The sequence below is a fragment of the Chiloscyllium plagiosum genome, chromosome 6 (assembly GCF_004010195.1).
Source record: "Chiloscyllium plagiosum isolate BGI_BamShark_2017 chromosome 6, ASM401019v2, whole genome shotgun sequence".
NCBI lineage: Eukaryota > Metazoa > Chordata > Chondrichthyes > Orectolobiformes > Hemiscylliidae > Chiloscyllium > Chiloscyllium plagiosum.
This window is the reverse complement of record NC_057715.1, coordinates 101,590,352-101,610,158: the sequence shown is the minus strand read 5'-3', so window position 1 is coordinate 101,610,158 and position 19,807 is coordinate 101,590,352. Positions and strand designations below refer to the sequence as shown.

Genomic DNA, 19,807 nt, shown 5'->3' with positions numbered 1-19,807 from the left:
GCTGAGGGGTGACCTTGTAGAGGTTTATAAAATCATGAGGGGCATGTATAGGATAAATAGACTAAGTCTTTTCCTTGGAGTAAGGGAGTGCAGAAGTAGAGGTTAAAGGTTTTGGGTGAGAGGGAAAAGATCTAAAAGGGACCTAAGCGGCAACTTTTTCAAGCAGACAGTGATGCGTGAATGAAATGAGCTGCTAGAGGAAGTGGTGAAGGCAGGTACAATTGCAGCACTTAAAAGGCATCTGGATGGGTATTTGAATAGGAAGGGTTGAGAGAGATGTGGACCAAGTGCTGGCAAATGGGACTAGATTAACTTAAGATATCTGATCGGCAGAGACGTGTTGGACTGAAGGGTCTTTTTCTGTGCTGTACATCTCTATGACACTATGACATGGATTCCCAATCACACAACTCACCATTGGGAGGGCTGGCAATGCTCCACAACCCAACCCAATCCAATCCATCTCCAATGGATCTCTGTACAGTGGTGAGAGGCCTGGGAAGGGAGTCATGGGGAAGGGTTTGCTCTGGGATGAAGGGGTGGTGAGAAGGTCAGACATGAATACAGAGGGTGACATTCATCAGCTCACATTCCAAAACTTGGTCCCAAAATTGGGCACTTAGTACCTGATAATAATGGATCTGCTTACAAGGCCACAAACAAGCCTAGCAGTGTTAGCTTGGCAGCCCTGAAGAGGTTTGAGAGCTATAGGAGTTCCACTGCATCCTTGAGCTGCCAATAAATTTTGATGGATTTCAGGATTAATTAATTTCAAGTAGTTCATGAATGAGCTGAATTGAAATCGGCTCCACTGGATAAGATCCTAGTATGAAGTTTAGTGACAATAGCCTGTTGTGGTGCAGTGGCAGTGTCACTACCTTTGAACCAAGAGGCCCAAGTTCAAATCCTACCTGCTCCATTTGTGCATAATAATGTCTCTGAACATGTTGATTTAGAAATATTTGAAACTAAATGTGCCCCAGACTTAATTGGGGACAGTTTCCCTGGGCAGAATCTGATGCAGGTACTCCAATCCAATTCTGCACCTTCCAGCTGCTTTTATCCCCACTTAGGAGGGCCCCATACTTATCTGCTTACAATCTGCAGCAGATACAAGTGATGACAATCAGTAAGCAACGGCCATCTTCAATGAGAGAGAATCTAAATAAATCATGGGTTTTTTTCGAGCAGACCCCATTGAGGTTTATAAGATTATGAGGGGCATGGACAGTGTGGATAGAAAATAGCTGCGCCACTTAGAGAAGTTTTAATAACATGGAGAGGTAATTTTAAGGTGAAGGGCAACAGGTTTAAAGAGAATTTGAGGAAAAACAATCCCACCCAGTGTATGGTGGGAATCTGGAACGTAGTGCCTTGGAGGGTAGTTGAAGCTGGAAATCTCAGAACCTTTAACAAGTCCTTGGAAGAGCGCTTGAAATGTTGTAACGTTCAAGGCTATGGGCAAAATGCTGGAAAGTGAGACGAGAGTAGATTTAGATTTTTTTTGTCATTGCAGACTCGATGGGCTGAAGGGCCTCCTGTGGTCTATGATTCTCTATCCTCTTAAAATCGAACAGCTTTAGTATTGTTGAATCACCTCAACATTAACACCCTGTGGGTTACTGTTGACCAGAAACTCTATTGAACTTATAACATTGATAGTGTGGTGATAAGATCATGTCAGATGATATGAATTCTGTGGTGAGTAACCTGTTTCTGGACTCCCCAGAGCCTGCCCACCTATAAGACACAAGCCATGAGTGTGACGGAATACTCTCCTCTTGCCTGGTTGAGTACAGTGTAAGGAACATTCAGGAAGTTTGAGGCTACCTAAGACATAGCAGCTTGAATGACACTTCATTCACCACCTTCAACATTCACTCCTTCCACGGCAAGTGCACAGTGGCAGCAGTGTGTACCATCTACAGGACACATTGCAGTAACTCACCAAGGTCCCTCTGATGGCACCTTCCAAATCTGTGACCCCTACCACCTGGAAGGACAAAGGCAGCAGAAACATAAGAAAAACAACTGTTGCTAATTGTTCTCCATGTCACTCATCAAACTGACTTGGAACTCTATCACCATTCCTTCATTGTTGCTGGGCCAAACTCCAGAAACTCTCTTGCTAACAGCTCCATGCTTGTACCTACACCAGACAGATTGCACCAATTCAAAAAGGCAGCTCAGTTCCATATTCTCAAAAACAACTAGAAATGAGCAATGAATCCAGATATTGCCAGTAATGTTCACATGTCACAAATGAGAAAATAAATATCATGCCACTTCAATTAGCCATGTGGACTTCATTTCTATTGCACAATCCAACACCTTGAGATGTATCTGCACAGCCAAAACACTCATAACTATTCAACCTGTTTGACATGTTATGATACACCTCTAGGGTAGGTAGGACTTCAGCCTTCTGACCTAGAGGTAAGGACATCACATTTCAATTCAAGCTTCCTTAATTTGGTAAATTAATTAGGAAATTGAGCCTGTTGCTGAAATTGTAGGCGATGCTATTAAGATGTATTCATGCAAATAAATAGTTATTATATGAATAAACACAGTGAAAATGAATTTATGTTGAACATACAAATCTGTTGAGAAGCTATAGTGATGTAGTGGTAGCGTCCCTGCCTCTGGGCCAGAAAGTCCTCATTGAAGTCCCATCTGTCATAACATGGCCAAACTGGTTGATTAATTAGCTCCTATTTTTTGTTGTATATAATAGAGCCCAAATGCTGCACACTGTTTCTTGCAATCCTGGCCTAATTGTGCTTCAACATCACTGGGGAGGTGGTGTGTAGTGGTAATGTCACTGGACTTGTAATCAGAGCCTCATGTTAATGTTCTGTAAAAAGGGTTCAAATCTCACCATGGCAGATTGTGAAATTTGAATTTAGTGAAAATCTAGTCTAATGCAACTATGTAGCCCACTGCCAATTACCATGAAATCACATCTACTCCATTAATGTTTTTAGGGAAAGAAATCTGCCTGATGTTATCTGTGTGTGAATCCAAACCTACAGCAATCAGGTTGCCTGGATGTAAGTTTGCTCACTGAACTGGAAGGTTTGTTTTCAGACGTTTCGTCACCATACCAGGTACTATCACCAGTGAGCATCCAGTGAAGCACTGGTGTTAGTGATTGCTTTCTATTTGTGTGTTTAGGTTTCCTTGGGTTGGTGACATCATTTCCGGTGGTGATCTCATTCCTTGTGATGACATCTACGTTGGACAACAGGCAGAAAACTAGCCACCAGGATACACGAACATCAACTAGCCACAAAAAGACATGACCCACTCTTACTAGTATCCTTACATACAGATGAGGAAGGACACCACTTCAACTGGGACAACACATCCATCCTAGAACAAGCCAAACAGAGACATGCACAAGAATTCCTAGAAGCATAGCATTCCAACAGGTACTTTATCAACAAACACATTGACTTGGACCCCACTTACAGCCCTCTGAGAAAAAGATCAGGAAATGGTATCACTGCAGGAAATGACATCATCATGGGAAATGATGTCACTAACCCAAGGAAACCTAAACACATAAGTAGGAAGCGGGTCACCAACACTAGTGCTTCACCAGAGGCTCACTGATGATGTTACCTAACATGGTGATGAAACGTCTGAAAACGCAACTTCAAGCTCAGTGAGCAAACTTACATCCAGAACCTCAACCTGAGCTACAAATCTTCTCCAAACTCGCTAGCAAGTTGCCTCATAACCATCCTCTGAGCAACTAGGGGTGGATAATAAATGCTGGTCCAGCCGATGACACCCACATCCTTTGAAGAGATTTTAAAAATTACTCCATGATTTCTTTCAACCTTCTCTCTGCACACATGAACATTGAGGGTGCAGTTCATGGGGTGCAGGGACACTTAGTGTTAGGGAGGGAGTTCCAGGATTTTTGACCCAGTGATAGTGAAGGAACAGTGATACGTTTCTAAACCAGGATGGTGTGTGTCTTGGAGGGAAGTTTGCAACTGGTAGCATTCCTGTGAATACTGATAGCTGTGAACTGGAGAATGCTTTTGACGGTCGAGGATTTTCATTCCTGTAAGGTGTTGTGCACTTCCCACTGATCTCTGCAATCTCCCATTTCTCTGTTGTCATTGTAAGAATAGTACAATAACAACCCTAAAGCATATTCGCATGTATCATACATTTTGTGTGATACTGGATCTTTTTTGCACTGAAAACAATGGCAGTGTTTTAATATCTGAGAAGTGTCAGAGGCCATTTAATCGTGATTATCACGGGCTTGCTTCCCTCATATTGCAGAAAGTACATATTGCAGTTCAAGATGTTATGAAAGCACTTTAAAATTTAATATTTCTTTAAGGGCTTGAGTGTTGAAGGATTGTGAAAAAAATGGGTCTATTTTAAATTCTACATGACAATCTGAGTTGGTTTTTTAAAAAGGTGACTGAAAGGCCTTTGGACATTGCAACAATATTCTACTGTGTTTATGGGAGATCCCCTGCTGGGCTGTTGGAACAGCTTGGAGAGTTCTTTCTGTTGGGAATTAGTTGAGGAAAGCCTGCTTCAGGACAAGCTGTTGACTCCTTTTACTGAAACACCTTGGTTGTGAGAAGGTAAAAAATGATTGTTCTGGGAAAGTGATTGAAATAAACCTTCAGTATTCTGTTTTCTGAGCAAGCTGTGTTGCCAAGATCTGCAGAAGCAATCGTGAATGATTAGCAATGTGCCCACCAGATCAACAAACTCTTGACTATCCAACACCTTTTTGTATTTACCTTCAAGAATACCAACCATTGGCCAGAAAGCTTTTTGAGTGAATCCCTGCAGAGAGCAATCTGTTCCTTTCTCCCCTTTACCTGAAGTGCGTTTTAGATTATTTTGAAGGATAAATCTTTTATCTACAAATTGCATATGTTAATCAATTCTGCATCTTCATTGAATGGGTTTGGTTGATAATAAATCAATAATTTTGTGTTTACTGAAGAAATCATTTGATGGATCTTGTCTTTCTAAGTTTAATATCATGAAAGTATATGACTGGTTATATGGAATAAAGGATATTCTATATTCTAGTTATTTCGAGACTTGAGCAAAATATTGTTGTGACCTCGGAAGTAGCGAAATGAGACCAACAACAAACTCAGTCCATCGCGGTCATGACAATGGAAAAAGTCATTTTAAAATCAGTGATCCTGAAAGCCCATAGTTCTTGGTGAAGTTGAAATAGGCAGCAATTAGCAGAGGTGCTATTTGAAATGGTACCCTCTTATATCACAGGTAGAAATTTGTCTTTTGCAGTGGTGCAGACAATGTAAATAATATTAGACACTGTGTATAACTGGTGTCAGATGCTGCACCACCTCTTTTGGACCAGTACCTGGAATGAATTTCTATTCCAAGTTGCTTGCCACATTATCACCATATTTTGCTTTCCTATGGGGACAGGAGTTCTTGAATTTATCTCTTTGCAAATTGATATCAGGAACAAAGGCAGGATGAAGAGATAGTGATGTCTGCTTTCCCAGATGGACGCAACACAACCCTGGCAGCTATCCTCTGTGATTTCCCTGCCAAAATATGAGAGCTATATTCATTGGAGCTGATTGAAATTGAATCTTGCTCTTCTTTTGAGCATCTGTTTGGTGTGACTCTATTAAGTAGTTAAGGACTTTTCTATTCTTAAATTTTAACATAGTTTGATTATCCTCAGCTTATATACTTAGAAAATGCAACATTGATAAATAAATAATATGAATAATTAAAAATCATTACTAATGCAGAATAGGTGATGTATCAAAGCTGCAGCATGTGGGAACTCCTGGATACCAATCTGACCCAGGGCAAGCATGTCTGAAGGGGGAACAGCTTTTCCTCAGAGTTTACAAGCTGTAGGCTGAATTACCGATGCTGCAAAGCATCAGATAGTGGGAGAAAGGTCTGGATTGTTTGTCCCACTTAGATTAGGGTCATCTGATCTTTTCAGTGGTACGTAGGTAAGGGGACTCAGAATCCTCTGCAATTTTCCAAATGATTTAAGATTTTCCCAGTCTGTTTGATGAGATTGGGGCTCAGGGCACTGCCTGTCGAGTACCGAAGTTCAGAATATCTACTCATGGCTAGAAAGGAACTTCCCGTGGGAGGAGGAGTATCCAGTAGTCAGGGTCCATGTACAGTGATATAAGTGGAAGTAGACAAGAAGTTCTGTATAGAAAATATGAAGAGCTAGGTCCTAATTAAAATCAGAACCTCAAAAGCATAAATTTAGAGAGCTGAATATGAGTGTCAAAGACTCATGTTCAAGATGTAGAGTCCAGTTTGATGGCTGTTAGCATTAATGCTGGGGAAAGTGAGGCTGTGCCATTGGAACAGTCTACACCTGAACTGTAATGGGCTGGAACACTTGAAAATTGCATAAGAAGGGAGTAGAGAGTGGAAAGATGTGGTATCTTAAAGAAGAGACAGACAAGTTAGATAAATAGTAATGTGGGAAATGATTCAGATAATGGCAGGGAGGCACAGAGAGAAAAGAAACAAGGAATACTCAAATAATCAAGATAGATGTTACAGAGATAACAAAAAGACAAGCTCAGTACAAGGATGTACCTAACATTCATAAAAAGGTCAAGGAATAGCTCACATGGATTGAAATAAATGAAGGTGATCTGGTAACCATTATGGAGACTTGGCAACTGGAAGTCAAAGATTAGGTCCTGAGTATTGAACACAATATAATACAATATAAAAGTAGTAAGTTAATCAACCACTGTTAATCAAGGATGGCATTTGTGCAACAGTTAAGAGATGGCCTTGTTTGAGAAGCCAGATGTGGCATCAGTTTGGGTGGAAATGAGAAGCATTATGGGAAAGAAGTCACTAGTGGGAGCAGTCTATAGCCACCCAAGAGTAATCACAATCTAGGGCAAGGTACACAAGATAAAATATTAAGTGTTTTTGATAACAGGACTGGAATAATTACAGGTGATTGTAAATGGGGGAAATCAGATTGGGAGTAGCAGCCAAGATGAAAAGTTCATAGAACCATAGGAACGATGCCGCACAGGAGGGGGCTATTCACCTTATCTTGTCCATGCTGGCCCAAATACACTCAGATGCCTTTTCTAATCCCACCTTCCTGCACGTGACCCAAAGCCCGGATGCCAACAGCATGTAAGGTGAAGGTCCAGATACCTGTTAAAACAGTTTAGGGTTTCCGCCTCCACAACCAAATCAGGTAGCGAATTCCAGACACCTACCACCCTCTGCATAAAAAATGTTTTCCTCACACCCCTCTGATCCTTCTGCCACTTGGCATGAACCTATGACACCTGGTTTTTGAACTCTCTGCCAAGGGAAGTAGGTTCCTCCTGGCTACTCTATCTCTACCCCTCACAAGTTTGTCACCCCTCAGCCTTCTTTCTTCCAAGGAAAACTACCCCAACCTCCTGATAGCTACAATTCTTCAGTCCTGGCAACATTCTAGTAAAATCTCTCTGCATTTTCTCCAGAACAATTATGTGCTTCCTGTAATGTGGTGACCAAAACTGTCCACAATACTCCTGTTGTGGCCTCACCAAAGTCGCAGACATTTAATCGTTTTGTCCTTCTATGTATTCCAATGAAGAAGGGCATTCCATATTCCATACACGTTCTTTACAACATTATCTACCTGTACTGTTACCTTTAGGGACATGTGCACTTGTGTGCCAAGATCTCCCACTTAATCTACCCCTCTCAATATATTTCCATTTATTGTGAGTTCCCTTTTTACTGATTGACTTCCCAAATGCATTACCTCACACTTATCAGAGTTGAACTCCATCTGCCACTTTCCTACCCACTTGATCAACCCATCTATGTCATTGTGGAACTTTCAGTTACACAATCCTCTACACGGCCAATTTTTAAGTCCTCTGCAAATTTCCCAATTGTGTCCTTACGTTCAAGTCCAGATAGTTACTGTTTAAAACAAACAGCAAGGTCTCAACACAGGGCCGTGTGAAACACCACTTGAAGCAGCTTACCATTTGCATGAGCAACCATAACCATTGGCCACTACTCTTTGTTTCCTGTTATTAAGCCAACTTTGGATTCAGTTCAACACATTACCCTGTATCACATGGACCTTTAACTTTTTGACCCATCTGCCATGTCAGAAGACCTTATCAAATGCCTTACTAAAATCCATGTAGACAACATCCATTGCACTACCTTCATTGATCCTCATTTTTACTCCCTCAAAGAATTCAATCAAATTTGTACAGCAGCACCTTCACTTAACAAAGTCATGCTGACTATCTCTGACTCATTTCTAAGTGACAGTTTATCCAATCTCTCAGGATTGCTTCTAATAATTTGCCCAGCTCCAAAGTTAAATTAACTGGACCATAATAGTTTGGCATTTCTTTTGTACACTTTTTAAACAACAGAACCACATCTGTATTCCTCCAGTCCTCCAGCACCTCACCTGTGCCTAGTGAAGATTGGAAAATAATCCTCAGAGCATCTGCTGTTTTCTCTCTGCCCTCCTTCAACATCCTAGGGAGCAATCTATATGGTAGGAACAAATTACTGGAAACTGTACTGAAAACAACAAATGCTGGAGATCAGAGCGGGTCAAACAGCATCCATAGAGAGAGAGCAAGCTAACATTTCGAGTCTAGAAGACTCTTAATCAGAGCTGAAGTAAAGTGTGGAGGGGACAGCATTTATGCTGTAGTTTGGGAGCATGGAGTATTGGGTATGGGGTGCTGGTATTGATAGTTCAGATTAAGTGATCGGAATGTGAGAGTGGCAGAACAATAGTGTGTCTCCTGTCAGACTTGAAAGGTCTGTAACTGGAATGGGGGGAGGGTAGGACATGATAGGAAGTTAAAAGAAAGGGAAGAAATGGTTCACAGTTTAAAGGTATTGAACTCAATATTAAGTACAGAAGACTGCAAAGTGCCTAGTCTGAAGATGTCCACACCGACCCTCCGAAAAGTAACCCACCCAGACCCATTTTCCCTCTGACTAATGCACCTAACACTATGGGCAATTTAGCATGGCCGTGTTGTTCCTCCAGTTTGCGCTGTGATTCACTGGAACACTGCAGCATGTCAAAGACAGACATGTGGGCATGTGAGTAGTTAAATTAATATAATCCCGCTTGCTAGTATTTAGCTCATGTTCCTCCAAACCCGTTCCAGATGCCTTTTAAATGTTATAATTGTCCCAGCCTCCACCACTTCCTCTGGCAGCTCATTCTATACATGAACCACCCACTGTGTGAAAAAGTTGCCCCTTAAGTCCCATTTAAATCTTTCAGCTCTCGCCTTAAACTTATAGCCTCTAGTTTTGGACTCCGCTACCCTGAGAAAAAGACCTTGGCTATTCACTCTATACATGCCCCCTATGATTTTATAAATCTCTATAAGGCCACCCCTCAGATCTGGAATTCAGATATTTTGCCCATATCTGGACCAAGGCTATAATGCGATCGTTAAATTAGCTAATTGGCCCTAATGGGGCCCAAACTGAATAACTGAAGGTGAATAACTGATGTTACCTTCCAGCACTTTAATGATGATCGAGAATAGACCAATGGGCTGGCAATTAGATTACCTACAGTGTGGAGACAGGCCCTTCAGCCCAACCGACCCTCCGAAGAATAACCCACTCACACTATCAGCAATTTAGCATAGCCAATTCATCTGACCTGCACATCTTTGGACTGTGGGAGGAAACTGGAGGAAACCCACGCAGACACAGGGAGAATGTGCAAACTCCACACAGACTCCACATCTGAGGCTGAAATTGAACCTGGGATCCTGGTGCTGTGCGGCAGCAGTGCTAACCATTGAGCCACCGTGCCACTCTAAATTGGTCAGGTTGGATCTTTCCAGCACTGGGACAGGGTGTACCAGGGCAATTTTCTACATGATCAATTAAATACCAGCATTGTATGTTCTGTGGAACAGCTTGGCTGGGGTTGCATCAAGTTTTGGACCACAAGTCATCAGCGCAAAGAAAGTTGTCAGGGCCTGAAGCCTTTGCATTATCCAACACCTCGAACCATTTTTTGATATCATATGAAGTAGATGAGATTAGAATAGGGAGCAGAAAGGAAGAAAAGTCTGTAATAGGGTAAAAAGCAGCAGAGGTAAAGTGAAAAAAAAGAACAGGATGATGATATAAGGCAAAAGGGGGTGGTAATTGGGCAAAGACTAAAAAAAGAAGTGTCCAGCAGAGGTGCAAATGGGAATCGTTGGATGCGTGTACTTTGCAATGATCCTAAAACACAAAATAAAATGAGCAGAGATGATCAGCTGAAAATGTTGAAATCAGTTGTTGAGTCCAGAAGGCTGTCACGTTCCTAATCACTAAGTGAGGTTCGGTTCAGCTTCAATTGATTTTTGCTGAAACAAAGGACAGAGAGGTCAGCATTGAAGTGGGTTCGAGTATTGAAATGACAAGTAACTGAAAGTGTGGGATTATGCTCGCACACTGAACAAAGGTGTGCTGTAAATCAGTTACTGGTTTCCTCAGTTCAGGGGAGACCCCATAATGATCAATGATGCTATGATAATGTGATACAGTTCACTGTGGCAGTATGCGCTGTGGCAACATGCGCTTTTGCATTTAGGTTGGGGTTTGCTGCTGTGGAGAATGATTTTGAAGGCTTAGATTTTGGTTCCATCACATGGCTCTCTCACAATCTTTCCTATCTTTCCCCCTTCCAATGGCATCGGTTGAAAGGATTCACAGATTGATTGACTGTCAGATTGTTTGGGAGAAAGTGAGGACTGCAGATGCTGGAGATCAGAGCTGAAAATGTGTTGCTAAAAAAAGCGCAGCAGGTCAGGCAGCATCCAAGGAGCAGGAAAATCGACGTTTCGGGCATGAGCCCTTGGTTGGGACTGAGACAAGGTGGGGGGAGGGGAAATGAGGAAACTGGAGAAATCGGAGTTCATCCCTTGTGGTTGGAGGGTTCCTAGGCGGAAGATGAGGTGCTCTTTCTCCAGCCGTCGTGTTGCTATGGTCTGGTGATGGAGGAGTCCAAGGACCTGCATGTCCTTGGTGGAGTGGGAGAGGGAGTTGAAGTGTTGAGCCACGGGGTGGTTGGGTTGGTTGGTCCGGGTGTCCCAGAGGTGTTCTCTGAAATGTTCCACAAGTAAGTTCTCTGAAACGTTCTGCAAGTTCCGCCTACTTGCAGAATGTTTCAGAGAACACCTCTGGGACACCCGAAGGGTATGGAGTGTCGGAAATGATTGGGCAGGGCGATACCACACTGTTGCGGAGAGAATGGTCCCCTTTGGAATATTGACAGGAAATAATACATGCTTGCAAATGCTGGAGGTGGCAAAATGGTGGAAAAATATCCTTTGTATGTGGAAGGTAGTGTAGAAGGATGTGAGAACCAGGAGAACCCTACACTGGTTTGGGAAAGGTGGGGGTGTGGATAACGCAGAAGTGTGACGTGAACCAGGTGGGGTTGAGGGGCCTGTCACGTTCGATGGGGAGGGGTATTGTTGAAAAATAAATATTGTGTATTTATTTATATATTTGCATAATCAGAATGGAGACGAGGGAGACAGACGAAATCACAGAATGAGATAGTTTCCTTTTGGGGTGGGATGTGATGATATTAATCAGGGTTGCTTGCACTAGTTTCCTTTCCAATTTCAGAAAGGTTAGCACGGCTGCCTCACAGCGCCAGAACCCGTGTTCGATTCCACCTTCAGGCAACTGTCTGGAGTTTGCACATTTTCCCTGTGTCTGCATGGGTTTCCTCCATGTGCTCCGGTTTCCTCCCACAGTCCAAAGATGTGCAGGTAAGGTGAATTGGTCATGCTAAATTTCCCATAGTGCTCAGGAAGGTGTTGGTTAGATGCATTAGTCAGGGGTAAATGTAGAGTAATAGGGTAGGGGAATTGGGTCTGGGTGGATTACCTTTCAGAGGGTCGGTGTGGACTTGTTGGGCCAAATGGCCTTTTAGCACATTGTAGGGATTCTATGATTCTCTGAATTTCATATTTTAGTTTAAAGGTTTATTGAAAGGACACTAACTCTGAAAGCCCTGTAGCCTCCAAATGTCACATTTAAATAACATCATGTAAATGGCCCATAAAATGATGAAGAGGAGGAAAATCTTCTAAAAGGCAAAAGTAAATTGACAATATAAGAACATAAAACCAAAAAAAAGTCTATTAATTTGCTTACTCATATTTGCAGTATAAATTGCTTGCAATGACAAAAGTGCCATTCGTCCTCATGTTTTAGAAACAATTCTGTCCTTAAAAGTGACTAGTTGTGAAAACTAATTGCATTTAAGATCGGCTTTACATTGTATTAACCCAAGTCATTTCACTGCTCAAGTTGATACAGTCTATAATTAATTCAAAATCAATAACTGCTTGCAGTAAAGATTGTATTATCCAGTCATTCAAATTAAGGAACATAGATAATACATGCACTGAAGGCATTTTGTGATAAAAAAAATTGTTCAATTTGACTGATCCATTGACATAATTAAAAGGATTAGACTATGTATTGTACAATGAAACATTTACATGCGACTGGGAGGTTCAGCTGATTTGGATATGGATGTCTCTTTGGATCAGCAGAGTTAGAACAAAGGCACTGACAAAATAAGCGGTTTGGATATTGGGAATGTAAAAATAAGTTTACCACATTTGTCGTTCTACTGGTCATTTTACAGGCAGTTTCTCCTTGCTAGGCACCTTCTCTCGTAAGTTTTTGGTAAGTTTGTGGGCGGCACGGTGGCACAGTGGTTAGCACTGCTGCCTCACAGCGCCTGAGACCCGGGTTCAATTCCCGCCTCAGGCGACTGACTGTGTGGAGTTTGCACGTTCTCCCCGTGTCTGCGTGGGTTTCCTCCGGGTGCTCCGGTTTCCTCCCACAGTCCAAAAAGATGTGCAGGGTCAGGTGAATTGGCCATGCTAAATTGCCCGTAGTGTTAGGTAAGAGGTAAATGTAGGGTTATGGGTGGGTTTCGCTTCGGCGGGTCGGTGTGGACTTGTTGGGCCGAAGGGCCTGTTTCCACACTGTAATGTAATCTAATCTAATCTAAACTCCAACACAATTACAAGCTGCTATATTCAAAAAGAAGCATCAAAGGCAGTTCCTGCCACAGCTTGATTGAGATAGAATTTGCACAGTTTTAAGCAGGATGGCTGAAAATTTCCACAATCATTCCCTGTACTAATCAAAGTGGGCTTACCAACTATGTGGCATCACAATGTAAGAATCTGAGTTTAAAACATATCCCTCATTTGGTCAGTATGTAATGTGGAGCTGAATCAGACAGAATCCAAAATCTTCCAATTCCTTAATCAGCCTGACAAGGCGTTTTCAATTATGGAAACATTGGGTAGATTTTTTTCCGGCTTGGAGTGGAGTGAGCAACAGCAAGATTGGAAAAATCTGATTATTAAATCAAGAAAAATAATTCCAACCTTCCCCTTAAGGTGTCAATAGTGAGTTCTTAGTCTCACAAATAAGCAGCACATCATTCCTTCGAGCTGCACCCAGTTATTAGCTAATCTCATTTCATTGTGATGCAGTTTACAATTCTCCCATCCACGGCCAAGAAGTTTGATGACACCAGTTCCTCACTTGGAAATCAGTTACATCAATTAGCAGAGGCAACTTACCATTTGCTTCTCTGGCCTCCATCTTAAAGGCCATTCATCTGCATCTCATAGTCTTGCTACACAGCCAGCATCCACCTCAACCCTTGGTCCACAGAAGTGTGTTGCATTGGAAAAACACCAGCTTTACCACATCAACATACCCAATCTCACACTGATTCATGACACACTTCAGCACTTCATCATTGCATCGACACCCTATCTTACAGCACTCCTCCCTTGTCACTCTGCATAAGCCCATAGAGTTGTACAGCATGGAAACAGACCCTTCAGTCCAACTCATCCATGCCAACCAGATATCCCAACCCAATCGAGTCCCACCTGCCAGCACCTGGCCCATATCCCTCCAAACCTTTCCTATTCATATACCCATCCAGATGCCTTTTAAATGTTGCAATTGTACTAGCCTCCACCACTTCCTCTGGCAGCTTATTCCATACACATACCACCCTCTGCATGAAAAAGTTGACCCTTAGGTCTCTTTTATATTTTTCCCCACTCACCCAAAACCTATCTCCTCATCTCATGCAACTGTGCAGGATGCATCTTAAAGCTCTTTGTTCACTTTCTTACCACTCATTTGACACTTACTTGGACATGCACTGCACTTCTGGCTTGCTTTGCCTTTTAACACACAGTCGCTACATTGAAATCTTTCAGGGTCACAGCATCTCTGGCCTTCCTTACCATTTAATGAAGACAGAAAGGCAGGCAGCTTGTCACAGTGGGGAGCACTAAACAATTAAGGGGGTGGACATGTTACTATGTTGTGCTGTATTATGTCACAGTAACTCTTACATCCTGCAAATGCTTCAACTAAATGGCCATCTGAAAAGTGAAAGGGAACTAGCAATTTTGGAGTGAAGGGGAACTATTGTCAGTCAGGGGTTGCCACAGCACTCAGTCAAGAGCATCATCAGATCTCAGTCCAGGGGTTTGAGACATAGTCAATCCTGAAGATCAAATCTAACCAGTTCAGGGATTACTGGTAAGCCATTTCGGTATTGTGGAAACTTCAGTCCAGAGACTGGGCCATGCTCAGTCAGGGCTATTTTCACAAGCCAGTCCAGGAGTTGGGCCCAGTTAGTCATGGAAATCTAGGCAGTAAATGTCAACAGGCTCATCAAGTGAATAATGGGGAATGCAGTCTTGGGGATGGGCTGCAGTGCAGTGTGACACTGAGGGGGTAATGAGAGTAAAGGAGTAATGAGAGCAAATATAAGGGTGGAATCTGACATAGCGTAGGAGGTCACAGTCTACTGTGGAGGGTAAATTTATGTAACTCATCACTAAACTGTCCTCAATGGGGGGACAGTGGTTTGCTACATTGGGTATTGTAAGGGCTGAGTGGGAAAATGAGAGATATTGATCAGTTAAACAGGAGGATTAGATGGGAATAGGGCATATTTGAAAGTGCATGTGGTTGACAGGGACAGGAACACAAAATGAGGCATGAAGTGTAGGGTTATATGATGACAATTACACAGATCCTATCATTCACTCACAGAACCATGACTGGGATAACATGAATAAATGTTAACTGCACAATGAAGAAGTAAGTTGGCTGCCACCACATTCACAGTAAATTTCTTTTTGTGTTGTCTATAGGAGGAGGGTGCATGTTCACACAACGAAGCTAAATTTGGCTGAGAATTGTGCATTGTTCATCACCCATCCTTGAACGGGCTGCACTCACACAGATAGAATGAACCTCTACTGCAAGATAAGTGTGCACTCGTGATTTGCGTTAGACCAATGTTCCTGAGAAGAAACCCTCTGTGAAAATTAACAATCTAAGAATAGGAAAACAGTTCAATGACAGCGCTACTTATGACCTCACATTCCCCAGACTTCAAGATAGGCAACATTTGTCCTTGTTCTTATCCTAGGTTTCTATGACGCTTTAAATGTACATATCTAGACACCATGTACAAGTTGCACCTAGATAGAAGTCCTTTATGTTATGTAGGTTCAAACATTAACAATCAGTTAAATAGGAGGATTGGATGGTAACAGGGAGTGCTTCAAAGTGGATGTGGTTGACAGGGACAGCAACACAAAATGAAGCATGAAGTCTAGGGTTATATGATGACAATTACTATCTTTGTTGTATTACTGGAGGGGATTTGTGGAACCGGACCCCGGTGTGAGTCAGTGGCTGCAGGAATGGAATATAGGACAAAATAATAAAGGACATGGTGAATGCAGAATTTTCTTCTTTTAAGTCTAACCTCAGCAGTGAGGAAGTGATTAGACAGAATTTTGAAGTTCAGAATATGTCTGCACTTGGAGAGGCACAGATTAATCAGGGAAGTCAGCTTGGATTGTTGAGGGAAGGTCATGCTTGACAAGTCTGAATGAAATGTTTGAGAACAAAGTCATGAGTGTTGTCGAGGGTAATGCATTTGATGAGATCTACGTGGACTTCAGCAAGGCTTTTACGGAGGTACCTCATGGAAAGGCATTAGGAGCTAATGGGATCCAAGGCAAAGTGATATGTCGGATCCAAAATTGGCTGAGAGTCAGGAAACTATGGGTTGTGGTCGAGGGATGCTTCTGTGACTGAAAGTCTATTTCCAGTGGGGTTCTGCAGGGCTTGGTGCTGGATTCTTGATGTTTGTGGTGCACATTAATGATTTGGACTTAAATATAGAGTGGATAATGTTCATGGATGACATGAAGATTAGTTGGAAAGTAAGTAGCAAGGAGGATAGCCATAAACTGCAGAAGGATATCAATGGACTAGTCAAAAGGGCAGAGCAGTGACAAATGGAATTCAAACCAGAAAAATGTGAAGTAACAAACTTGGGAAGGCTAGCAGGCAAGGGATTACACTGTGAATGGTAAGATCTGAGAAAGTATTGATTATCTGATGGATAGTAGCCATTTAGTCCATCAAGTCTGCTGTGTAATTCAATGATATTACAGATGATCTGAATCCTCAATTCCACTTGCTTGTCTTTTCCCTAGAACGCTTGATTCCCTTACTGATTAAAAATCTGTCCTCCTTATGCTTGAATATACTTAAAGACTCAGCCTCCACAGCCCTCGATGGTAAAGACTTCTACAGTTTCACTACAGTCATAGAGTTATAGAGGTATACAGCATGGAAACTCTTCGGTCTAACTTGTCCAAACTGACCAGATATCCTAAACTCATCTCGTCCTATTTGTCAGTACTTGGCCCAAATCCCTCTAAACCCTTCCTATTCATATACCCATTCCAGATGCCTTCTAAATATTGTATTTGTATAAACCTCAACCACTTTCTCTGGCAGCTCATTCCATACACACACCACCTTCTGTGTGACAAAGTTGCCCTTTAGGCCCCTTTTAAATTTTTCCCCTCTCGCCCTAAATCTATGCCATCTCGCTTTGGGCTCCCCTACAAAGGCTTACCCTATCCATGCTCCTCATGATTTAAAAACCTATATAACTTGGTCACCCCTCAGCCTCCGACACTCCAGGGAAACCAGCCACAGTCTATTAAACCTCTTCCTATAGCTCAACCCACCAACTCTGGCAATGCCCTTATAAATCTTTTTTGAACCCTTTCAAGTCTCACAACATCCTTCCTGTAGGAGCAGAGAAAAATATTCCTCCTCATCTCTGTCCTAACTGCGTGACCCCCTACCCTCTCGTTCTAGAATCTCCCACAAGGGGAAACAACCTTCTCACATCTAGCCTTTCAAACTCCGTTAAGAATCTTGTAGGTTTTAATAAGTGCGTCTGTTGCTCTTCTAACAGGTCCAACCTACTCAACCTCTCCTCTTAAGAAATTCCCACCATACCCGGACCGCTTCCAATGCCAGTATATCTTTCCTTAAATAAGTGGATGAAAACTATTCACAATATTCCAGGTATAGTCTAACCAGTGCTTTGTACAGCATTAGCAAGATTGTTGTAGTGGGGAGGTGGTGGTTTCAACTTAATATCATGAGACTACCAATCCAGAATTCTAGCCTAATGCTTTCGAGGCAAAGGTTCATATCCCACCATGGCAGATGGTGAAATTTGAATTCCATATAGTAAAAAACTAGCCTATTGAGCAGTAACCACCGTTGATTCTTGTTAAAAACCCATGAGGTTCACTCATGTCCTTTCATAGAGACACAGAGCATGGAATCAAACCTTTCCATCCAACTCATCATGCTGATTACACATCCCAATCTGACCTCGATCCATTTGTCAGCATTTGGCCTGTATCTGTCTAAATCTCACCGATTCATATACCCATCCAGATGCCTTTTAAATGTTGTAATTGTACCCACTTCCACCACCTCCTACGGCAACTCATTCCATACACATACCACCCTCTACATGAAAAAGTTACTCCTCATGACCTTTTTAAATTTTTCCTGTCTCACCTTAAACCTATACCCTCTAGTTTTGGATTCCGCCCCTTCGGGAAAAGACCTTGCCTATTCACCCTATCCATGTTCATCATGATTTTATACACCTCTGTAAGGTCTCCCTTCAAGATTAGTGCAGTCAGATTGTTGTTGATAGCATGGGCATGATCGATCAAATGGCCTTCCTCTTGTGCTTTCAAAAGACTAGGAGCTTGGATGTTGTTACGCAATCCTACCTGTGTGACTATGTTTCTCAGTTGAACTAGTAATCTGTATCACAGAAAGCATTAAATAAATGATTGAAACTTTCTGTTCACTAAAACAATAAAAACATAATTTGTTGAATTTCAATTAGGTTACTCTGCTGGAGTATTACACTGAAGGCATTTGCTTTGGGGGTTTAACTACAGATGGTTTTCCTAATATACTTGTTTGAATACTGCTATCATCTTCCATTGTACACAACATCATACATGAATAGCACAGAGCGCACATGATGGTAATTAAGGCAAAAGTTAATCTTCTGAAAATTACCCAAAATATTCAGAGTATCAATTCCAGGAAATACCAGATACCCTGGAGTGAGTTCAAGCTCAACCTAAGATCTTGCCTTGGATTGTTCAATTTCTCTTCTTCTGAACTGTCCAGTGAGATTCCTGCCTTTAAATCACTTGCATGCATGCATTATTCCTTTTATAATCTCGCAAGGGGCAGATTCTCTTGCTTTGAGACTCTGTTGTCACAGTGTGCCACAACAATGCTATTCAAATGATCTCACAAAGTAATTGTTGCCCATCATGAATTGTCTGTCAGATATCATGGCTGTTTCCTGCAGTTTGATCTAAGTATTGTCTCTGTACTCATTTGCAAAGTAGAAATCCCCATTCTCTTGCCTGTTTAATTGGAAACCTTACAGAGATGAATGATTCATACTGATAGTGAGAAGAAAGAAGTTTATATTTATAAACTTCAGGATATTACAAAGACTTTTGCAACTAATTTTTGTTTATTCATTCATGAGATGAGGGCATTGCTGACTAGGCCAGCATTTATTGCCCATCCCTAATTGCACGGAGGGCAGTGAAGAGTCAACCACGTAGCTGTAGGTATGGAGTCACATGCAGGTAAGGATTTTCATTCCCTGAATATTAATGAACCAGATGGATTTTTCCTACAATTGGCAATGGATTTGCAGTCATTATTAGACACTTTATTCCAGATTGGTCTTGAATTCAAATTCCACCATCTGCCATGGCAGGATTTGAACCTGGGCCCCCAGAACATTTGTTGAATATTCCCTGCTTAATGTAATAGCCAATTTGTACACAGCAATGTCCCACAAACAGCAATGAGATAAATGAGTGTTGCTTTAGAGACATTGGCTGAGGGATAAAGGTGTGTGGTATCAGTCATGATCTTAGGATGTCCCCACAGCACTTGCTAACAAATGAGATACTTTTGAAGTATTATAACTAATGTAATGTAGGAAATATGTGAGGAAGTGGTGGACAGCAAGCTCACAAAACATCAATTTGACAAGGACTATTTAAATTGTTTTAAGTGATGTTTGTTAAAGGTTATGTATTGGCCAGAATGCTCTCACAAGCCTAGAAAAAAACAGAACGATACAATAAAACCACTTCCGCCCCTCACAATTCCTCATGCATCACACATGACATCATTTCCGCCCCTCACATCATCGCTGATGCCACACGCTCAGTGACTTCCGCCACCCCTACTGCCGTGGTCACCACCACTTCCGCCCCCACCAGCGCCACTCACCTGCATTCTGCTGACACGC

The 19,807-nt window shown here is 42.0% G+C and overlaps 1 protein-coding gene and 1 long non-coding RNA gene across 5 annotated transcripts in view; one reads left to right on the top strand and one right to left on the bottom strand.

Moving 5' to 3' along the window:
• Window positions 1-19,807, top strand: part of LOC122550886 — a 163,204-nt gene that overhangs the window by 4,587 nt on the left and 138,810 nt on the right. The gene's annotated exons all lie outside the window — the stretch shown is intronic.
• The window catches only part of gabra5 (gamma-aminobutyric acid type A receptor subunit alpha5), a 112,588-nt gene that overhangs the window by 34,530 nt on the left and 58,251 nt on the right, over window positions 1-19,807 (bottom strand). The window lies entirely within an intron of this gene.